Source organism: Aotus nancymaae, unplaced genomic scaffold (assembly GCF_030222135.1).
Source record: "Aotus nancymaae isolate 86718 unplaced genomic scaffold, 86718_ANA_hifiasm-v0.15.2.pri h1tg000099l, whole genome shotgun sequence".
Taxonomy (NCBI): Eukaryota; Metazoa; Chordata; class Mammalia; order Primates; family Aotidae; genus Aotus; species Aotus nancymaae.
Genome location: NW_026988514.1, coordinates 2,307,197 through 2,328,770, shown reverse-complemented (window position 1 = coordinate 2,328,770; position 21,574 = coordinate 2,307,197).

Sequence of the window (21,574 nt, the reverse complement as noted above, 5' to 3'; positions counted from 1 at the left end):
TCAGGGTGGCCAAACTGTAGAATCCTTGCGTGTCTAAACTCGAGAGTCATTCAATGTCCACATTCCGGAACTCAGGGTGTCTGAATTCCCGAAGAACCAATTGTCTGCATTCTAGAATCAAAATGTGGCAGAATTCTAGAATGCACAGCCTCGCGGAATTCTAAAATCCTAAAGTGCCTGCTAGTCGGAAGGTAAGGTGTCTGAGGTCCACAATGCTACTAGGTCAGCATTCTACCGTTCTGAAAGATTCTGGGTTCTAGAACCAATGGACGGCTGAGTTCCAGAATGTCAGCATGGCCAATCTCTAGAATCCTTGCGTGTCTGATCTCGAGAGTCATTCAATGTGCACATTCCGGAGCTCAGAGTGTCTGAATTCCAGAAACACCAAATGTCTGCATTCTAGAATCGGAATGTGGTGAAATTCTAGAATGAACAGCATGGCGGTATTCAAAAGTCCTAAAATGCCTGCTAGCCGGAAGTTAAGGTGTCTGACGTCCAGAATGCTAATAGGTCAGCATTCTACCATTCTGAAAGATTCTGGGTTCTAGAATCAATGGACGGCTGAGTTCCGGAATGTCAGGGTGGCCAAACTCTAGAATCCTTGCGTGTCTGAACTCGAGAGTCATTCAATGTCCACATTCCAGAACTCAGGGTGTCTGAATTCCCAAAGAACCAATTGTCTGCATTCTAGAATCAAAATGTGGCAGAATTCTAGAATGCACAGCCTGGCAGAATTCTAAAGTCCTAAAATGACTGCTAGTCGGAAGGTAAGGTGTCTGATGTCCAGAATGCTACTAGGTCAGCATTCTACCGTTCTGAAAGATTCGGGGTTCTAGAACCAATGGACGGCTGAGTTCCAGAATGTCAGCATGGGCAAACTCTAGAATCCTTGCGTGTCTGATCTCGAGAGTCATTCAATGTGCACATTTCGGAGCTCAGGGTGTCTGAATTCCAGAAACACCAAATGTCTGCATTCTAGAATCAGAATGTGGTGAAATTCTAGAATGCACAGCATGGCGGAATTCTAAAGTCCTAAAATGCCTGCTAGCCGGAAGTTAAGGTGTCTGACGTCCAGAATGCTACTAGGTCAGCATTCTACCGTTCTGAAAGATTCTGTGTTCCAGAATCAATGGACGGATGAGTTCCAGAATGTCAGGTTGGCCAAACTCTAGAATCCTTGCGTGTTTGAACTCGAGAGTCATTCAATGTCCACAATCCGAAATTCACGGTTTCTGAATTCCAGAAGAACCAAATGTCTGCATTCTAGAATCAGAATGTGGTGGAATTCTAGAATGCACAGCACGGTGGAATTCTAAAGTCCTAAAATGCCTCCTACCCGGAAGTTAAGGTGTCTGCCGTCCAGAATGCTACTAGGTCAGCATTTAATCATTCTGAAATATTCTGGGTTCTAGAATCAATGGACGGCTGAGTTCCAGAATGTAAGGTTGGCCAAACTCTAGACTACTTGCGTGTCTGAACTCGAGAGACATTCAATGTCCACATTCCGGAACTAAGGTTGTCTGAATTCCAGAAGCACCAAATGTCTGCATTCGAGAATCGGAATTTGACGGAATTCTAGAATGCACAGCACGGCGGAATTCTAAAGTACTAAAACACCTGCTAGCCAGAAGTTAATGTGTCTGACGTCCAGAATGCTACTAGGTCAGCATTCTACCATTCTGAAAGATTCTGGGTTCTAGAACCAATGGACGGCTGAGTTCCAGAATGTCATCATGGCCAAACTCTAGAATCCTTGCGTGTCTGATCTCGAGAGTCATTCAATGTGCACATTCCGGAGCTCAGGGTGTCTGAATTCCAGAAACACCAATTGTCTGCATTCTAGAATCGGAATGTGGTGAAATTCTAGAATGCCCAGCATGGCAGAATTCTAAAGTCCTAAAATGCCTGCTAGCCGGAAGTTAATGTGTCTGACGTCCAGAATGCTACGAGGTCATCATTCTACCGTTCTGAAAGATTCTGGGTTCCAGAATCAATGGACGCATGAGTTCCAGAATGTCAGGTTGGCCAAACTCTAGAATCCTTGCGTGTTTGAACTCGAGAGTCATTCAATGTCCACATTCCGGAATTAACGGTGTCTGATTTCCAGAAGCAACAAATGTCTGCATTCTAGAATGAGAATGTGGTGGAATTCTAGAATGCACAGCACGGCGGAATTCTAACGTCCTAAAATGCCTCCTACCCGGAAGTTAAGGTGTCTGACGTCCAGAATGCTACTAGGTCAGCATTTAATCATTCTGAAATATTCTGCGTTCTAGAATCAATGGACGGCTGAGTTCCAGAATGTAAGGTTGGCCAAACTCTAGAATCCTTGCGTGTTTGAACTCGAGAGACATTCAATGTCCACATTCCGGAACTAAGGTTGTCTGAATTCCAGAAACACCAAATGTCTGCATTCGAGAATCGGAATTTGACGGAATTCTAGAATGCACAGCACGGCGGAATTCTAAAGTACTAAAACACCTGATAGCCGGAAGTTAATGCGTCTGACGTCCAGAATGCTACTAGGTCAGCATTCTAACATTCTGAAAGATTCTGGGTTCTAGAATCAATGGACGGCTGAGTTCCAGAAAGTCAGCATGGCCAAACTCTAGAATCCTTGCGTGTCTGATCTCGAGAGTCATTCAATGTGCACATTCCGTAGCTCAGGGCCTCTGAATTCCAGAAACACCAAATGTCTGCTTTCAAGAATCGGAATGTGGTGAAATTCTAGAATGAACAGCATGGCGGAATTCTAAAGTCCTAAAATGCCTGCTAGCCGGAAGTTAAGGTGTCTGACGTCCAGAATGCTACTAGGTCAGCATTCTACCGTTCTGAAAGATTCTGGGTTCTAGAATCAATGGACGGCTGAGTTGCAGAATGTCAGGGTGGCCAAACTATAGAATCCTTGCGTGTCTAAGCTCGAGAGTCATTCAATGTCCACATTCCGGAACTCAGGGTGTCTGAATTCCCGAAGAAACAATTGTCTGCATTCTAGAATCAAAATGTGGCAGAATTCTAGAATGCAAAGCCTCGTGGAATTCTAAAGTCCTAAAATGCCTGCTAGTCGGAAGGTAAGGTGTCTGAAGTCCACAATGCTACTAGGTCAGCATTCTACCGTTCTGAAAGATTCTGGGTTCTAGAACCAATGGACGGCTGAGTTCCAGAATGTCAGCATGGCCAAACTCTAGAATCCTTGCGTGTCTGATCTCGAGAGTCATTCAATGTGCACATTCCGGAGCTCAGTGTGTCTGAATTCCAGAAACCCCAAATGTCTGCATTCTAGAATCGGAATGTGGTGAAATTATAGAATGAACAGCATGGCGGAATTCTAAAGTCCTAAAATGCCTGCTATCCGGAAGTTAAGGTGTCTGACGTCCAGAATGCTACTAGGTCAGCATTTAATCGTTCTGAAATATTCTGGGTTCTAGAATCAATGGACGGCTGAGTTCCAGAATGTAAGGTTGGCCAAACTCTAGAATACTTGCGTGTCTGAACTCGAGAGACATTCAATGTCCACATTCCGGAACTAAGGTTGTCTGAATTCCAGAAGCACCAAATGTCTGCATTCGAGAATCGGAATTTGACGGAATTCTAGAATGCACAGCACTGCGGAATTCTAATGTACTAAAACACCTGCTAGCCGGAAGTTAATGTGTCTGACGTCCAGAAAGCTACTAGGTCATCATTGTACCATTCTGAAAGATTCTGGGTTCTAGAATCAATGGACGGCTGAGTTCCGGAATGTCAGGGTGGCCAAACTCTAGAATCCTTGCGTGTCTGAACTCGAGTGTCATTCAATGTCCACATTCCGGAACTCAGGGTGTCTGAATTCCCGAAAAACCAATTGTCTGCATTCTAGAATCAAAATGTGGCAGAATTCTAGAATGCACAGCCTGGCAGAATTCTAAAGTCCTAAAATGCCTGCTAGTCGAAAGGTAAGGTGTTTGAGGTCCAGAATGCTACTAGGTCAGAATTCTACCCTTCTGAAAGATTCTGGGTTCTATAACCAATGGACGGCTGAGTTCCAGAATGTCAGCATGGCTAAACTCTAGAATACTTGCGTGTCTGATGTCGAGAGTCATTGAATGTGCACATTCCGGAGCTCAGGGTGTCTGAATTCCAGAAACACCAAATGTCTGCATTCTAGAATCGGAATGTGGTGAAATTCTAGAATGCACAGCATGGCGGAATTCTAAAGTCCTAAAATGCCTGCTAGCCGGAAGTTAAGGTGTCTGACGTCCAGAATGCTACTAGGTCAGCATTTTACCGTTCAGAAAGATTCTGGGTTCCAGAATCAATGGACGGATGAGTTCCAGAATGTCAGGTTGGCCAAAGTCTAGAATTCTTGCGTGTCTGAACTCGATAGTCATTCAATGTCCACATTCCGGAATTCACGGTGTCTGATTTCCAGAAGCAGCAAATGTCTGCATTCTAGAATCAGCATGTGGTGGAATTCTAGAATGCACAGCACGGCGGAATTCTAAAGTCCTAAAATGCCTGCTACCCGGAAGTTAAGGTGTCTGACGTCCAGAATGCTACTAGGTCAGCATTTAATCGTTCTGAAATATTCTGGGTTCTAGAATCAATGGACCGCTGAGTTCCAGAATGTAAGGTTTGCCAAACTCTAGAATCCTTGCGTGTCTGAACTCGAGAGTCATTCAATGTCCACATTCCGGAATTCACGGTGTCTGAATTCCAGAAGCACCAAATGTCTGCATTCGAGAATCGGAATTTGTCGGAATTCTAGAATGCAAAGCACGGTGGAATTCTAAAGTACTAAAACACCTGCTAGCCGGAAGTTAATGTGTCTGACGTCCAGAATGCTACTAGGTCAGCATTCTACCATTCTGAAAGATTCTGGGTTCTAGAATCAATGGATGGCTGAGTTCCGGAATGTCAGGGTGGCCAAACTCTAGAATCCTTGCGTGTCTGAACTCGAGTGTCATTCAATGTCCACATTCCGGAACTCAGGGTGTCTGAATTCCCGAAGAACCAATTGTCTGCATTCTAGAATCAAAATGTGGCAGAATTCTAGAATGCACAGCCTGGCGGAATTCTAAAGTCCTACAATGCCTTCTAGTCGAAAGGTAAGGTGTTTGAGGTCCAGAATGCTACTAGGTCAGCATTCTACCATTCTGAAAGATTCTGGGTTCTAGAAGCAATGGACGGCTGAGTTCCAGAATGTCAGCATGGCCAAACTCTAGAATCCTTGCGTGTCTGATCTCGAGAGTCATTCAATGTGCACATTCCGGAGCTCAGGGTGTCTGAATTCCAGAAACACCAAATGTCTGCATTCTAGAATCGGAAAGTGGTGAAATTCTAGAATTCACAGCGTGGCGGAATTCTAAAGTCCTAAAATGCCTGCTAGCCGGAAGTTAAGGTGTCTGACGTCCAGAATGCTACTAGGTCAGCATTCTAACGTTCAGAAAGATTCTGGGTTCCAGAATCAATGGACGGATGAGTTCCAGAATGTCAGGTTGGCCAAAGTCTAGAATTCTTGCGTGTCTGAACTCGATAGTCATTCAATGTCCACATTCCGGAATTCACGGTGTCTGAATTCCAGAAGCACCAAATGTCTGCATTGTAGAATCAGAATGTGGTGGAATTCTAGAATGCACAGCACGGTGGAATTCTAAAGTCCTAAAATGCCTGCTACCCGGAAGTTAAGGTGTCTGACGTCCAGAATGCTACTAGGTCAGCATTGTAACATTCTGAAAGATTCTGGGTTCTAGAATCAATGGATGGCTGAGTTCCGGAATGTCAGGGTGGCCAAACTGTAGAATCCTTGCGTGTCTGAACTCGAGAGTCATTCAATGTCCACATTGCGGAACTCAGGGTGTCTGAATTCCCGAAGAAGCAATTGTCTGCATTCTAGAATCAAAATGTGGCAGAATTATAGAATGCACAGCCTGGCGGAATTCTAAAGTCCTAAAATGTCTGCTAGTCGGAAGGTAAGCTGTCTGAGGTCCAGAATGCTACTAGGTCAGCATTCTACCGTTCTGAAAGATTCTGGGTTCTAGAACCAATGGACGGCTGAGTTCCAGAATGTCAGCATGGCGAAACTCTAGAATCCTTGCGTGTCTGAACTCGAGAGTCATTCAATGTCCACATTCCGGAATTCACGGTGTCTGAATTCCAGAAGCACCAAATGTCTGCATTCGAGAATCGGAATTTGACGGAATTCTAGAATGCACAGCACTGTGGAATTCTAATGTTCTAAAATGCCTGCTAGCCGGAAGTTAAACTGTCTGACGTCCAGAATGCTACTAGGTCAGCATTCTACCGTTCTGAAAGTTTCTGGGTTCTAGAATCAATGGACAGCTCAGTTACGGAATGTCAGGGTGGCCAAACTCTAGAATACTTGCGTGTCTGAACTCGAGAGTCATTCAATGTCCACATTCCGGAACTCAGTGTATCTGAATTCCCGCAGAAGATATTGTCTGCCTTCTAGAATCAAAATGTGGCAGAATTCTAGAATGAACAGCATGGAGGAATTCTAAAGTCCTAAAATGCCTGCTAGTCGGATGGTCAGTTGTCTGAGGTCCAGAATGCTACTAGGTCAGCATTCTACCGTTCTGAAAGATTCTGGGTTCCGGAATCAATGGACGGATGAATTCCAGAAGGTCAGGTTGGCCAAAGTCTAGAAACCTTGCGTGTCTGAACTCGAGAGTCGTTCAATGTCCACATTCCGGAACTAAGGTTGTCTGAATTCCAGAAGGACCAAATGTCTGCATTCGAGAATCGGAATTTGACGGAATTCTTGAATGCACAGCACGGCGGAATTCTAAAGTACTAAAACACCTGCTAGCCAGAAGTTAATGTGTCTGACGTCCAGAATGCTACTAGGTCAGCATTCTACCATTCTGAAATATTCTGGGTTCTAGAACCAATGGACGGCTGAGTTCCAGAATGTCACCATGGCCAAACTCTAGAATCCTTGCGTGTCTGATCTCGAGAGTCATTCAATGTGCACATTCCGGAGCTCAGGGTGTCTGAATTCCAGAAACACCAAATGTCTGCATTCTAGAATCGGAATGTGGTGAAATTCTAGAATGCCCAGCATGGCAGAATTCTAAAGTCCTAAAATGCCTGCTAGCCGGAAGTTAATGTGTCTGACGTCCAGAATGCTACTAGGTCATCATTCTACCGTTCTGAAAGATTCTGGGTTCCAGAATCAATGGACGCATGAGTTCCAGAATGTCAGGTTGGCCAAACTCTAGAATCCTTGCGTGTTTGAACTCGAGAGTCATTCAATGTCCACATTCCGGAATTAACGGTGTCTGATTTCCAGAAGCAACAAATGTCTGCATTCTAGAATGAGAATGTGGTGGAATTCTAGAATGCAAAGCACGGCGGAATTCTAAAGTCCTAAAATGCCTCCTACCCGGAAGTTAAGGTGTCTGACGTCCAGAATGCTACTAGGTCAGCATTTAATCATTCTGAAATATTCTGCGTTCTAGAATCAATGGACGGCTGAGTTCCAGAATGTAAGGCTGGCCAAACTCTAGAATACTTGCGTGTCTGAACTAGAGAGACATTCAATGTCCACATTCCGGATCTAAGGTTGTCTGAATTCCAGAAGCACCAAATGTCTGCATTCGAGAATCGGAATTTGACGGAATTCTAGAATGCACAGCACGGCGGAATTCTAAAGTACTAAAACACCTGATAGACGGAAGTTAATGTGTCTGACGTCCAGAATGCTACTAGGTCAGCATTCTACCATTCTGAAAGATTCTGGGTTCTAGAATCAATGGACGGCTGAGTTCCGGAATGTCAGGGTGGCCAAACTCTAGAATCCTTGCGTGTCTGAACTCGAGAGTCATTCAATGTCCACATTCCGGAACTCAAGGTGTCTGAATTCCCAAAGAACCAATTGTCTGCATTCTAGAATCAAAATGTGGCAGAATTCTAGAATGCACAGCCTGGCGGAATTCTAATGCAATAAAATGCCTGCTAGTCGGAAGATAAGGTGTCTGAGGTCCACAATGCTACTAGGTCAGCATTCTACAGTTCTGAAAGATTCTGGGTTCTAGAAACAATGGACGGCTGAGTTCCAGAATGTCAGCATGGCCAAACTCTAGAATCCTTGCGTGTCTGAACTCGAGAGTCATTCAATGTCCACATTCCGGAATTCACGGTGTCTGAATTCCAGAAGCACCAAATGTCTGCATTCGAGAATCGGAATTTGTCGGAATTCTAGAATGCAAAGCACGGTGGAATTCTAAAGTACTAAAACACCTGCTAGCCGGAAGTTAATGTGTCTGACGTCCAGAATGCTACTAGGTCAGCATTCTACCATTCTGAAAGATTCTGGGTTCTAGAATCAATGGATGGCTGAGTTCCGGAATGTCAGGGTGGCCAAACTCTAGAATCCTTGCGTGTCTGAACTCGAGTGTCATTCAATGTCCACATTCCGGAACTCAGGGTGTCTGAATTCCCGAAGAACCAATTGTCTGCATTCTAGAATCAAAATGTGGCAGAATTCTAGAATGCACAGCCTGGCGGAATTCTAAAGTCCTACAATGCCTTCTAGTCGAAAGGTAAGGTGTTTGAGGTCCAGAATGCTACTAGGTCAGCATTCTACCATTCTGAAAGATTCTGGGTTCTAGAAGCAATGGACGGCTGAGTTCCAGAATGTCAGCATGGCCAAACTCTAGAATCCTTGCGTGTCTGATCTCGAGAGTCATTCAATGTGCACATTCCGGAGCTCAGGGTGTCTGAATTCCAGAAACACCAAATGTCTGCATTCTAGAATCGGAAAGTGGTGAAATTCTAGAATTCACAGCGTGGCGGAATTCTAAAGTCCTAAAATGCCTGCTAGCCGGAAGTTAAGGTGTCTGACGTCCAGAATGCTACTAGGTCAGCATTCTAACGTTCAGAAAGATTCTGGGTTCCAGAATCAATGGACGGATGAGTTCCAGAATGTCAGGTTGGCCAAAGTCTAGAATTCTTGCGTGTCTGAACTCGATAGTCATTCAATGTCCACATTCCGGAATTCACGGTGTCTGAATTCCAGAAGCACCAAATGTCTGCATTGTAGAATCAGAATGTGGTGGAATTCTAGAATGCACAGCACGGTGGAATTCTAAAGTCCTAAAATGCCTGCTACCCGGAAGTTAAGGTGTCTGACGTCCAGAATGCTACTAGGTCAGCATTGTAACATTCTGAAAGATTCTGGGTTCTAGAATCAATGGATGGCTGAGTTCCGGAATGTCAGGGTGGCCAAACTGTAGAATCCTTGCGTGTCTGAACTCGAGAGTCATTCAATGTCCACATTGCGGAACTCAGGGTGTCTGAATTCCCGAAGAAGCAATTGTCTGCATTCTAGAATCAAAATGTGGCAGAATTATAGAATGCACAGCCTGGCGGAATTCTAAAGTCCTAAAATGTCTGCTAGTCGGAAGGTAAGCTGTCTGAGGTCCAGAATGCTACTAGGTCAGCATTCTACCGTTCTGAAAGATTCTGGGTTCAAGAACCAATGGACGGCTGAGTTCCAGAATGTCAGCATGGCGAAACTCTAGAATCCTTGCGTGTCTGAACTCGAGAGTCATTCAATGTCCACATTCCGGAATTCACGGTGTCTGAATTCCAGAAGCACCAAATGTCTGCATTCGAGAATCGGAATTTGACGGAATTCTAGAATGCACAGCACTGTGGAATTCTAATGTTCTAAAATGCCTGCTAGCCGGAAGTTAAACTGTCTGACGTCCAGAATGCTACTAGGTCAGCATTCTACCGTTCTGAAAGTTTCTGGGTTCTAGAATCAATGGACAGCTCAGTTACGGAATGTCAGGGTGGCCAAACTCTAGAATACTTGCGTGTCTGAACTCGAGAGTCATTCAATGTCCACATTCCGGAACTCAGTGTATCTGAATTCCCGCAGAAGATATTGTCTGCCTTCTAGAATCAAAATGTGGCAGAATTCTAGAATGAACAGCATGGAGGAATTCTAAAGTCCTAAAATGCCTGCTAGTCGGATGGTCAGTTGTCTGAGGTCCAGAATGCTACTAGGTCAGCATTCTACCGTTCTGAAAGATTCTGGGTTCCGGAATCAATGGACGGATGAATTCCAGAAGGTCAGGTTGGCCAAAGTCTAGAAACCTTGCGTGTCTGAACTCGAGAGTCGTTCAATGTCCACATTCCGGAACTAAGGTTGTCTGAATTCCAGAAGGACCAAATGTCTGCATTCGAGAATCGGAATTTGACGGAATTCTTGAATGCACAGCACGGCGGAATTCTAAAGTACTAAAACACCTGCTAGCCAGAAGTTAATGTGTCTGACGTCCAGAATGCTACTAGGTCAGCATTCTACCATTCTGAAATATTCTGGGTTCTAGAACCAATGGACGGCTGAGTTCCAGAATGTCACCATGGCCAAACTCTAGAATCCTTGCGTGTCTGATCTCGAGAGTCATTCAATGTGCACATTCCGGAGCTCAGGGTGTCTGAATTCCAGAAACACCAAATGTCTGCATTCTAGAATCGGAATGTGGTGAAATTCTAGAATGCCCAGCATGGCAGAATTCTAAAGTCCTAAAATGCCTGCTAGCCGGAAGTTAATGTGTCTGACGTCCAGAATGCTACTAGGTCATCATTCTACCGTTCTGAAAGATTCTGGGTTCCAGAATCAATGGACGTATGAGTTCCAGAATGTCAGGTTGGCCAAACTCTAGAATCCTTGCGTGTTTGAACTCGAGAGTCATTCAATGTCCACATTCCGGAATTAACGGTGTCTGATTTCCAGAAGCAACAAATGTCTGCATTCTAGAATGAGAATGTGGTGGAATTCTAGAATGCAAAGCACGGCGGAATTCTAAAGTCCTAAAATGCCTCCTACCCGGAAGTTAAGGTGTCTGACGTCCAGAATGCTACTAGGTCAGCATTTAATCATTCTGAAATATTCTGCGTTCTAGAATCAATGGACGGCTGAGTTCCAGAATGTAAGGCTGGCCAAACTCTAGAATACTTGCGTGTCTGAACTAGAGAGACATTCAATGTCCACATTCCGGATCTAAGGTTGTCTGAATTCCAGAAGCACCAAATGTCTGCATTCGAGAATCGGAATTTGACGGAATTCTAGAATGCACAGCACGGCGGAATTCTAAAGTACTAAAACACCTGATAGACGGAAGTTAATGTGTCTGACGTCCAGAATGCTACTAGGTCAGCATTCTACCATTCTGAAAGATTCTGGGTTCTAGAATCAATGGACGGCTGAGTTCCGGAATGTCAGGGTGGCCAAACTCTAGAATCCTTGCGTGTCTGAACTCGAGAGTCATTCAATGTCCACATTCCGGAACTCAAGGTGTCTGAATTCCCAAAGAACCAATTGTCTGCATTCTAGAATCAAAATGTGGCAGAATTCTAGAATGCACAGCCTGGCGGAATTCTAATGCCCTAAAATGCCTGCTAGTCGGAAGATAAGGTGTCTGAGGTCCACAATGCTACTAGGTCAGCATTCTACAGTTCTGAAAGATTCTGGGTTCTAGAAACAATGGACGGCTGAGTTCCAGAATGTCAGCATGGCCAAACTCTAGAATCCTTGCGTGTCTGATCTCGAGAGTCATTCAATGTGCACATTCCGGAGCTCAGGGTGTCTGAATTCCAGAAACACCAAATGTCTGCATTCTAGAATTGGAATGTGGTGAAATTCTAGAATGCACAGCATGGCGGAATTCTAAAGTCCTAAAATGCCTGCTAGCCGGAAGTTAAGGTGTCTGACGTCCAGAATGCTACTAGGTCAGCATTCTACCGTTCTGAAAGATTCTGTGTTCCAGAATCAATGGACGGATGATTTCCAGAATGTCAGGTTGGCCAAACTCTAGAATCCTTGCGTGTTTGAACTCGAGAGTCATTCAATGTCCACATTCCGAAATTCACGGTGTCTGAATTCCAGAAGCACCAAATGTCTGCATTCTAGAATCAGAATGTGGTGGAATTCTAGAATGCACAGCACGGTGGAATTCTAAAGTCCTAAAATGCCTCCTACCCTGAAGTTAAGGTGTCTGCCGTCCAGAATGCTACTAGGTCAGCATTTAATCATTCTGAAATATTCTGGGTTCTAGAATCAATGGACGGCTGAGTTCCAGAATGTAAGGTTGGCCAAACTCTAGACTACTTGCGTGTCTGAACTCGAGAGCCATTCAATGTCCACATTCCGGAACTAAGGTTGTCTGAATTCCAGAAGCACCAAATGTCTGCATTCGAGAATCGGAATTTGACGGAATTCTAGAATGCACAGCACGGCGGAATTCTAAAGTACTAAAACACCTGCTAGCCAGAAGTTAATGTGACTGACATCCAGAATGCTACTGGGTCAGCATTCTACCATTCTGAAAGATTCTGGGTTCTAGAATCAATGGACGGCTGAGTTCCGGAATGTCAGTGTGGCCAAACTCTAGAATCCTTGCGTGTCTGAACTCGAGTTTCATTCAATGTCCACATTCCGGAACTCAGGGTGTCTGAATTCCCGAAGAACCAATTGTCTGCATTCTAGAATCAAAATGTGGCAGAATTCTAGAATGCACAGCGGGGCGGAATTCTAAAGTCCTACAATGCCTGCTAGTCGAATGGCAAGGTGTTTGAGGTCCAGAATGCTGCTAGGTCAGCATTCTACCCTTCTGAAAGATTCTGGGTTCTAGAACCAATGGACGGCTGAGTTCCAGAATGTCAGGTTGGCCAAAGTCTAGAATCCTTGCGTGTTTGAACTCAAGAGTCATTCAATGTCCACATTCCAGAATTCACGCTGTCTGAATTCCAGAAGCACCAAATGTCTGCATTCTAGAATCAGAATGTGGTGGAATTCTAGAATGCACAGCACGGCGGAATTCTAAAGTCCTAAAATGCCTGCTACCCAGAAGTTAAGGTGTCTGACGTCCAGAATGCTACTAGGTCAGTATTTAATCGTTCTGAAATATTCTGGGTTCTAGAAACAATGGACAGCTGAGTTACAGAATGTAAGGTTTGCCAAACTCTAGAATCCTTGCGTGTCTGAACTCGAGAGTCATTCAATGTCCACATTCCGGATTTCACGGTGTCTGAATTCCAGAAGCACCAAATGTCTGCATTCGAGAATCGGAATTTGACGGAATTCTAGAATGCACAGCACGGCGGAATTCTAAAGTACTAAAACACCTGCTAGCCGGAAGTTAATGTGTCTGACGTCCAGAGTGCTACTAGGTCAGCATTCTACCATTCTGAAAGATTCTGGGTTCTAGAATCAATGGACGGCTGAGTTCCGGAATGTCAGGGTGGCCAAACTCTAGAATCCTTGCGTGTCTGAACTCGAGAGTCATTCAATGTCCACATTCCGGAACTCAGGGTGTCTGAATTCCCGAAGAACCAATTGTCTGCATTCTAGAATCAAAATGTGGCAGAATTCTAGAATGCACAGCCTGGCGGAAATCCAAAGTCCTAAAATGCCTGCTACCCGGAAGTTAAGGTGTCTGACGTCCAGAATGCTGCTAGGTCAACATTTAATCGTTCTGAAATATTCTGGGTTCTAGAATCAATGGACGGCTGAGTTAGAAAAAGGAAGGTTGGCCAAACTCTAGAATACTTGCGTGTCTGAACTCGAGAGACATTCAATGTCCACATTCCGGAACTAAGGTTTTCTGAATTCCAGAAGCACCAAATGTCTGCATTCTAGAATCGGAATGTGGTGAATTTCTAGAATGCACAGCAGGGCGGAATTCTGAAGTCCTAAAATGCCTGTTAGCCGGAAGTTAAGGTGTCTGACGTCCAGAATGCTACTAGGTCATCATTGTACCATTCTGAAGATTCTGGGTTCTAGAATCAATGGACGGCTGAGTTCCGGAATGTCAGGGTGGCCAAACTGTAGAATCCTTGCGTGTCTGAACTCGAGAGTCATTCAATGTCCACATTCCGGAACTCACGGTGTCTGAATTCCAGAAGCACCAAATGTCTGCATTCTAGAATCAGAATGTGGTGGAATTCTACAATGCACAGCACGGTGGACTTGTAAAGTCCTAAAATGCCTGCTACCCGGAAGTTAATGTGTCTGACGTCTAGAATGCTACTAGGTCAACATTTAATCGTTCTGAAATATTCTGGGTTCTAGAATCAATGGACGGCTGAGTTCCAAAATGTAAGGTTGGCCAAACTCTAGAATACTTGCGTGTCTGAACTCGAGAGACATTCAATGTCCAAATTCCGGAACTAAGGTTTCCTGAATTCCAGAAGCACCTAATGTCTGCATTCTAGAATCGGAATGTGGTGAATTTCTAGAATGCACAGCATGGCGGAATTCTGAAGTCCTAAAATGCCTGCTAGCCGGAAGTTAAGGTGTCTGACGTCCAGAATGCTACTAGGTCAGCATTCTACCGTTCTGAAAGTTTCTTGGTTCCAGAATCAATGGAAGGATGAGGTCCAGAATGTCAGGTTGGCCAAAGTCTAGAATCCTTGCGTGTCTGAACTCGAGAGTCATTCAATGTCCACATTCCGGAACTCAAGGTGTCTGAATTCCCAAAGAACCAATTGTCTGCATTCTAGAATCAAAATGTGGCAGAATTCCAGAATGCACAGCCTGGCGGAATTCTAAAGTCCTAAAATGCCTGCTAGTCGGAAGGTAAGGTGTCTGAGGTCCACAATGCTACTAGGTCAGCATTCTACTGTTCTGAAAGATTCTGGGTTCTAGAATCAATGGACGGCTGAGTTCCAGAAAGTCAGCATGGCCAAACTCTAGAATCCTTGCGTGTCTGATCTCGAGAGTCATTCAATGTGCACATTCCGTAGCTCAGGGCCTCTGAATTCCAGAAACACCAAATGTCTGCTTTCAAGAATCGGAATGTGGTGAAATTCTAGAATGAACAGCATGGCGGAATTCTAAAGTCCTAAAATGCCTGCTAGCCGGAAGTTAAGGTGTCTGACGTCCAGAATGCTACTAGGTCAGCATTCTACCGTTCTGAAAGATTCTGGGTTCTAGAATCAATGGACGGCTGAGTTGCAGAATGTCAGGGTGGCCAAACTATAGAATCCTTGCGTGTCTAAGCTCGAGAGTCATTCAATGTCCACATTCCGGAACTCAGGGTGTCTGAATTCCCGAAGAAACAATTGTCTGCATTCTAGAATCAAAATGTGGCAGAATTCTAGAATGCAAAGCCTCGTGGAATTCTAAAGTCCTAAAATGCCTGCTAGTCGGAAGGTAAGGTGTCTGAAGTCCACAATGCTACTAGGTCAGCATTCTACCGTTCTGAAAGATTCTGGGTTCTAGAACCAATGGACGGCTGAGTTCCAGAATGTCAGCATGGCCAAACTCTAGAATCCTTGCGTGTCTGATCTCGAGAGTCATTCAATGTGCACATTCCGGAGCTCAGTGTGTCTGAATTCCAGAAACCCCAAATGTCTGCATTCTAGAATCGGAATGTGGTGAAATTATAGAATGAACAGCATGGCGGAATTCTAAAGTCCTAAAATGCCTGCTATCCGGAAGTTAAGGTGTCTGACGTCCAGAATGCTACTAGGTCAGCATTTAATCGTTCTGAAATATTCTGGGTTCTAGAATCAATGGACGGCTGAGTTCCAGAATGTAAGGTTGGCCAAACTCTAGAATACTTGCGTGTCTGAACTCGAGAGACATTCAATGTCCACATTCCGGAACTAAGGTTGTCTGAATTCCAGAAGCACCAAATGTCTGCATTCGAGAATCGGAATTTGACGGAATTCTAGAATGCACAGCACTGCGGAATTCTAATGTACTAAAACACCTGCTAGCCGGAAGTTAATGTGTCTGACGTCCAGAAAGCTACTAGGTCATCATTGTACCATTCTGAAAGATTCTGGGTTCTAGAATCAATGGACGGCTGAGTTCCGGAATGTCAGGGTGGCCAAACTCTAGAATCCTTGCGTGTCTGAACTCGAGTGTCATTCAATGTCCACATTCCGGAACTCAGGGTGTCTGAATTCCCGAAAAACCAATTGTCTGCATTCTAGAATCAAAATGTGGCAGAATTCTAGAATGCACAGCCTGGCAGAATTCTAAAGTCCTAAAATGCCTGCTAGTCGAAAGGTAAGGTGTTTGAGGTCCAGAATGCTACTAGGTCAGAATTCTACCCTTCTGAAAGATTCTGGGTTCTATAACCAATGGACGGCTGAGTTCCAGAATGTCAGCATGGCTAAACTCTAGAATACTTGCGTGTCTGATGTCGAGAGTCATTGAATGTGCACATTCCGGAGCTCAGGGTGTCTGAATTCCAGAAACACCAAATGTCTGCATTCTAGAATCGGAATGTGGTGAAATTCTAGAATGCACAGCATGGCGGAATTCTAAAGTCCTAAAATGCCTGCTAGCCGGAAGTTAAGGTGTCTGACGTCCAGAATGCTACTAGGTCAGCATTTTACCGTTCAGAAAGATTCTGGGTTCCAGAATCAATGGACGGATGAGTTCCAGAATGTCAGGTTGGCCAAAGTCTAGAATTCTTGCGTGTCTGAACTCGATAGTCATTCAATGTCCACATTCCGGAATTCACGGTGTCTGATTTCCAGAAGCAGCAAATGTCTGCATTCTAGAATCAGCATGTGGTGGAATTCTAGAATGCACAGCACGGCGGAATTCTAAAGTCCTAAAATGCCTGCTACCCGGAAGTTAAGGTGTCTGACGTCCAGAATGCTACTAGGTCAGCATTTAATCGTTCTGAAATATTCTGGGTTCTAGAATCAATGGACCGCTGAGTTCCAGAATGTAAGGTTTGCCAAACTCTAGAATCCTTGCGTGTCTGAACTCGAGAGTCATTCAATGTCCACATTCCGGAATTCACGGTGTCTGAATTCCAGAAGCACCAAATGTCTGCATTCGAGAATCGGAATTTGTCGGAATTCTAGAATGCAAAGCACGGTGGAATTCTAAAGTACTAAAACACCTGCTAGCCGGAAGTTAATGTGTCTGACGTCCAGAATGCTACTAGGTCAGCATTCTACCATTCTGAAAGATTCTGGGTTCTAGAATCAATGGATGGCTGAGTTCCGGAATGTCAGGGTGGCCAAACTCTAGAATCCTTGCGTGTCTGAACTCGAGTGTCATTCAATGTCCACATTCCGGAACTCAGGGTGTCTGAATTCCCGAAGAACCAATTGTCTGCATTCTAGAATCAAAATGTGGCAGAATTCTAGAATGCACAGCCTGGCGGAATTCTAAAGTCCTACAATGCCTTCTAGTCGAAAGGTAAGGTGTTTGAGGTCCAGAATGCTACTAGGTCAGCATTCTACCATTCTGAAAGATTCTGGGTTCTAGAAGCAATGGACGGCTGAGTTCCAGAATGTCAGCATGGCCAAACTCTAGAATCCTTGCGTGTCTGATCTCGAGAGTCATTCAATGTGCACATTCCGGAGCTCAGGGTGTCTGAATTCCAGAAACACCAAATGTCTGCATTCTAGAATCGGAAAGTGGTGAAATTCTAGAATTCACAGCGTGGCGGAATTCTAAAGTCCTAAAATGCCTGCTAGCCGGAAGTTAAGGTGTCTGACGTCCAGAATGCTACTAGGTCAGCATTCTAACGTTCAGAAAGATTCTGGGTTCCAGAATCAATGGACGGATGAGTTCCAGAATGTCAGGTTGGCCAAAGTCTAGAATTCTTGCGTGTCTGAACTCGATAGTCATTCAATGTCCACATTCCGGAATTCACGGTGTCTGAATTCCAGAAGCACCAAATGTCTGCATTGTAGAATCAGAATGTGGTGGAATTCTAGAATGCACAGCACGGTGGAATTCTAAAGTCCTAAAATGCCTGCTACCCGGAAGTTAAGGTGTCTGACGTCCAGAATGCTACTAGGTCAGCATTGTAACATTCTGAAAGATTCTGGGTTCTAGAATCAATGGATGGCTGAGTTCCGGAATGTCAGGGTGGCCAAACTGTAGAATCCTTGCGTGTCTGAACTCGAGAGTCATTCAATGTCCACATTGCGAAACTCAGGGTGTCTGAATTCCCGAAGAAGCAATTGTCTGCATTCTAGAATCAAAATGTGGCAGAATTATAGAATGCACAGCCTGGCGGAATTCTAAAGTCCTAAAATGTCTGCTAGTCGGAAGGTAAGCTGTCTGAGGTCCAGAATGCTACTAGGTCAGCATTCTACCGTTCTGAAAGATTCTGGGTTCTAGAACCAATGGACGGCTGAGTTCCAGAATGTCAGCATGGCGAAACTCTAGAATCCTTGCGTGTCTGAACTCGAGAGTCATTCAATGTCCACATTCCGGAATTCACGGTGTCTGAATTCCAGAAGCACCAAATGTCTGCATTCGAGAATCGGAATTTGACGGAATTCTAGAATGCACAGCACTGTGGAATTCTAATGTTCTAAAATGCCTGCTAGCCGGAAGTTAAACTGTCTGACGTCCAGAATGCTACTAGGTCAGCATTCTACCGTTCTGAAAGTTTCTGGGTTCTAGATTCAATGGACAGCTCAGTTACGGAATGTCAGGGTGGCCAAACTCTAGAATACTTGCGTGTCTGAACTCGAGAGTCATTCAATGTCCACATTCCGGAACTCAGTGTATCTGAATTCCCGCAGAAGAAATTGTCTGCCTTCTAGAATCAAAATGTGGCAGAATTCTAGAATGAACAGCATGGAGGAATTCTAAAGTCCTAAAATGCCTGCTAGTCGGATGGTCAGTTGTCTGAGGTCCAGAATGCTACTAGGTCAGCATTCTACCGTTCTGAAAGATTCTGGGTTCCGGAATCAATGGACGGATGAATTCCAGAAGGTCAGGTTGGCCAAAGTCTAGAAACCTTGCGTGTCTGAACTCGAGAGTCGTTCAATGTCCACATTCCGGAACTAAGGTTGTCTGAATTCCAGAAGGACCAAATGTCTGCATTCGAGAATCGGAATTTGATGGAATTCTTGAATGCACAGCACGGCGGAATTCTAAAGTACTAAAACACCTGCTAGCCAGAAGTTAATGTGTCTGACGTCCAGAATGCTACTAGGTCAGCATTCTACCATTCTGAAATATTCTGGGTTCTAGAACCAATGGACGGCTGAGTTCCAGAATGTCACCATGGCCAAACTCTAGAATCCTTGCGTGTCTGATCTCGAGAGTCATTCAATGTGCACATTCCGGAGCTCAGGGTGTCTGAATTCCAGAAACACCAAATGTCTGCATTCTAGAATCGGAATGTGGTGAAATTCTAGAATGCCCAGCATGGCAGAATTATAAAGTCCTAAAATGCCTGCTAGCCGGAAGTTAATGTGTCTGACGTCCAGAATGCTACTAGGTCATCATTCTACCGTTCTGAAAGATTCTGGGTTCCAGAATCAATGGACGCATGAGTTCCAGAATGTCAGGTTGGCCAAACTCTAGAATCCTTGCGTGTTTGAACTCGAGAGTCATTCAATGTCCACATTCCGGAATTAACGGTGTCTGATTTCCAGAAGCAACAAATGTCTGCATTCTAGAATGAGAATGTGGTGGAATTCTAGAATGCAAAGCACGGCGGAATTCTAAAGTCCTAAAATGCCTCCTACCCGGAAGTTAAGGTGTCTGACGTCCAGAATGCTACTAGGTCAGCATTTAATCATTCTGAAATATTCTGCGTTCTAGAATCAATGGACGGCTGAGTTCCAGAATGTAAGGCTGGCCAAACTCTAGAATACTTGCGTGTCTGAACTAGAGAGACATTCAATGTCCACATTCCGGATCTAAGGTTGTCTGAATTCCAGAAGCACCAAATGTCTGCATTCGAGAATCGGAATTTGACGGAATTCTAGAATGCACAGCACGGCGGAATTCTAAAGTACTAAAACACCTGATAGACGGAAGTTAATGTGTCTGACGTCCAGAATGCTACTAGGTCAGCATTCTACCATTCTGAAAGATTCTGGGTTCTAGAATCAATGGACGGCTGAGTTCCGGAATGTCAGGGTGGCCAAACTGTAGAATCCTTGCGTGTCTGAACTCGAGAGTCATTCAATGTCCACATTCCGGAACTCACGGTGTCTGAATTCCAGAAGCACCAAATGTCTGCATTCTAGAATCAGAATGTGGTGGAATTCTACAATGCACAGCACGGTGGACTTGTAAAGTCCTAAAATGCCTGCTACCCGGAATTTAATGTGTCTGACGTCCAGAATGCTACTAGGTCAACATTTAATCGTTCTGAAATATTCTGGGTTCTAGAATCAATGGACGGCTGAGTTCCAAAATGTAAGGTTGGCCAAACTCTAGAATACTTGCGTGTCTGAACTCGAGAGACATTCAATGTCCAAATTCCGGAACTAAGGTTTTCTGAATTCCAGAAGCACCAAATGTCTGCATTCTAGAATCGGAATGTGGTGAATTTCTAGAATGCACAGCATGGCGGAATTCTGAAGTCCTAAAATGCCTGCTAGCCGGAAGTTAAGGTGTCTGACGTCCAGAATGCTACTAGGTCAGCATTCTACCGTTCTGAAAGTTTCTTGGTTCCAGAATCAATGGACGGATGAGGTCCAGAATGTCAGGTTGGCCAAAGTCTAGAATCCTTGCGTGTCTGAACTCGAGAGTCATTCAATGTCCACATTCCGGAATTCATGGTGTCTGAATTCCAGAAGCACCAAATGTCTGCATTCTAGAATCAGAATGTGGTGGAATTCTAGAATGCACAGCACGGCGGAATTCTGAAGTCCTAAAATGCTTGCTACCCGGAAGTTAAGGTGTCTGACGTCCAGAATGCTACTAGGTCAGCATTTAATCGTTCTGAAATATTCTGGGTTCTAGAATCAATGGACGGCTGAGTTCCAGAATGTAAGGTTGGCCAAACTCTAGAATACTTGCGTGTCTGAACTCGAGAGACATTCAATGTCCACATTCCAGAACTAAGGTTGTCTGAATTCCAGAAGCACCAAATGTCTGCATTCGAGAATCGGAATTTGACGGAATTCTAGAATGCACAGCACGGCGGAATTCTAATGTACTAAAACACCTGCTAGCCGGAAGTTAATGTGTCTGACGTCCAGAAAGCTACTAGGTCAGCATTCTAACATTCTGAAAGATTCTGGGTTCTAGAATCAATGGACGGCTGAGTTCCGGAATGTCAGGGTGGCCAAACTCTAGAATCCTTGCGTGTCTGAACTCGAGAGTCATTCAATGTCCACATTCCGGAACTCAAGGTGTCTGAATTCCCAAAGAACCAATTGTCTGCATTCTAGAATCAAAATGTGGCAGAATTCTAGAATGCACAGCCTGGCGGAATTCTAAAGTCCTAAAATGCCTGCTAGTCGGAAGGTAAGGTGTCTGAGGTCCACAATGCTACAAGGTCAGCATTCTACAGTTCTGAAAGATTCTGGGTTCTAGAACCAATGGACGGCTGAGTTCCAGAAAGTCAGCAAGGCCAAACTCTGGACACCTTGCGTGTCTGATCTCGAGAGTCATTCAATGTGCACATTCCGTAGCTCAGGGCGTCTGAATTCCAGAAACACCAAATGTCTGCTTTCAAGAATCGGAATGTGGTGAAATTCTAGAATGAACAGCATGGCGGAATTCTAAAGTCCTAAAATGCCTGCTAGCCGGAAGTTAAGGTGTCTGACGTCCAGAATGCTACTAGGTCAGCATTCTACCGTTCTGAAAGATTCTGGGTTCTAGAAT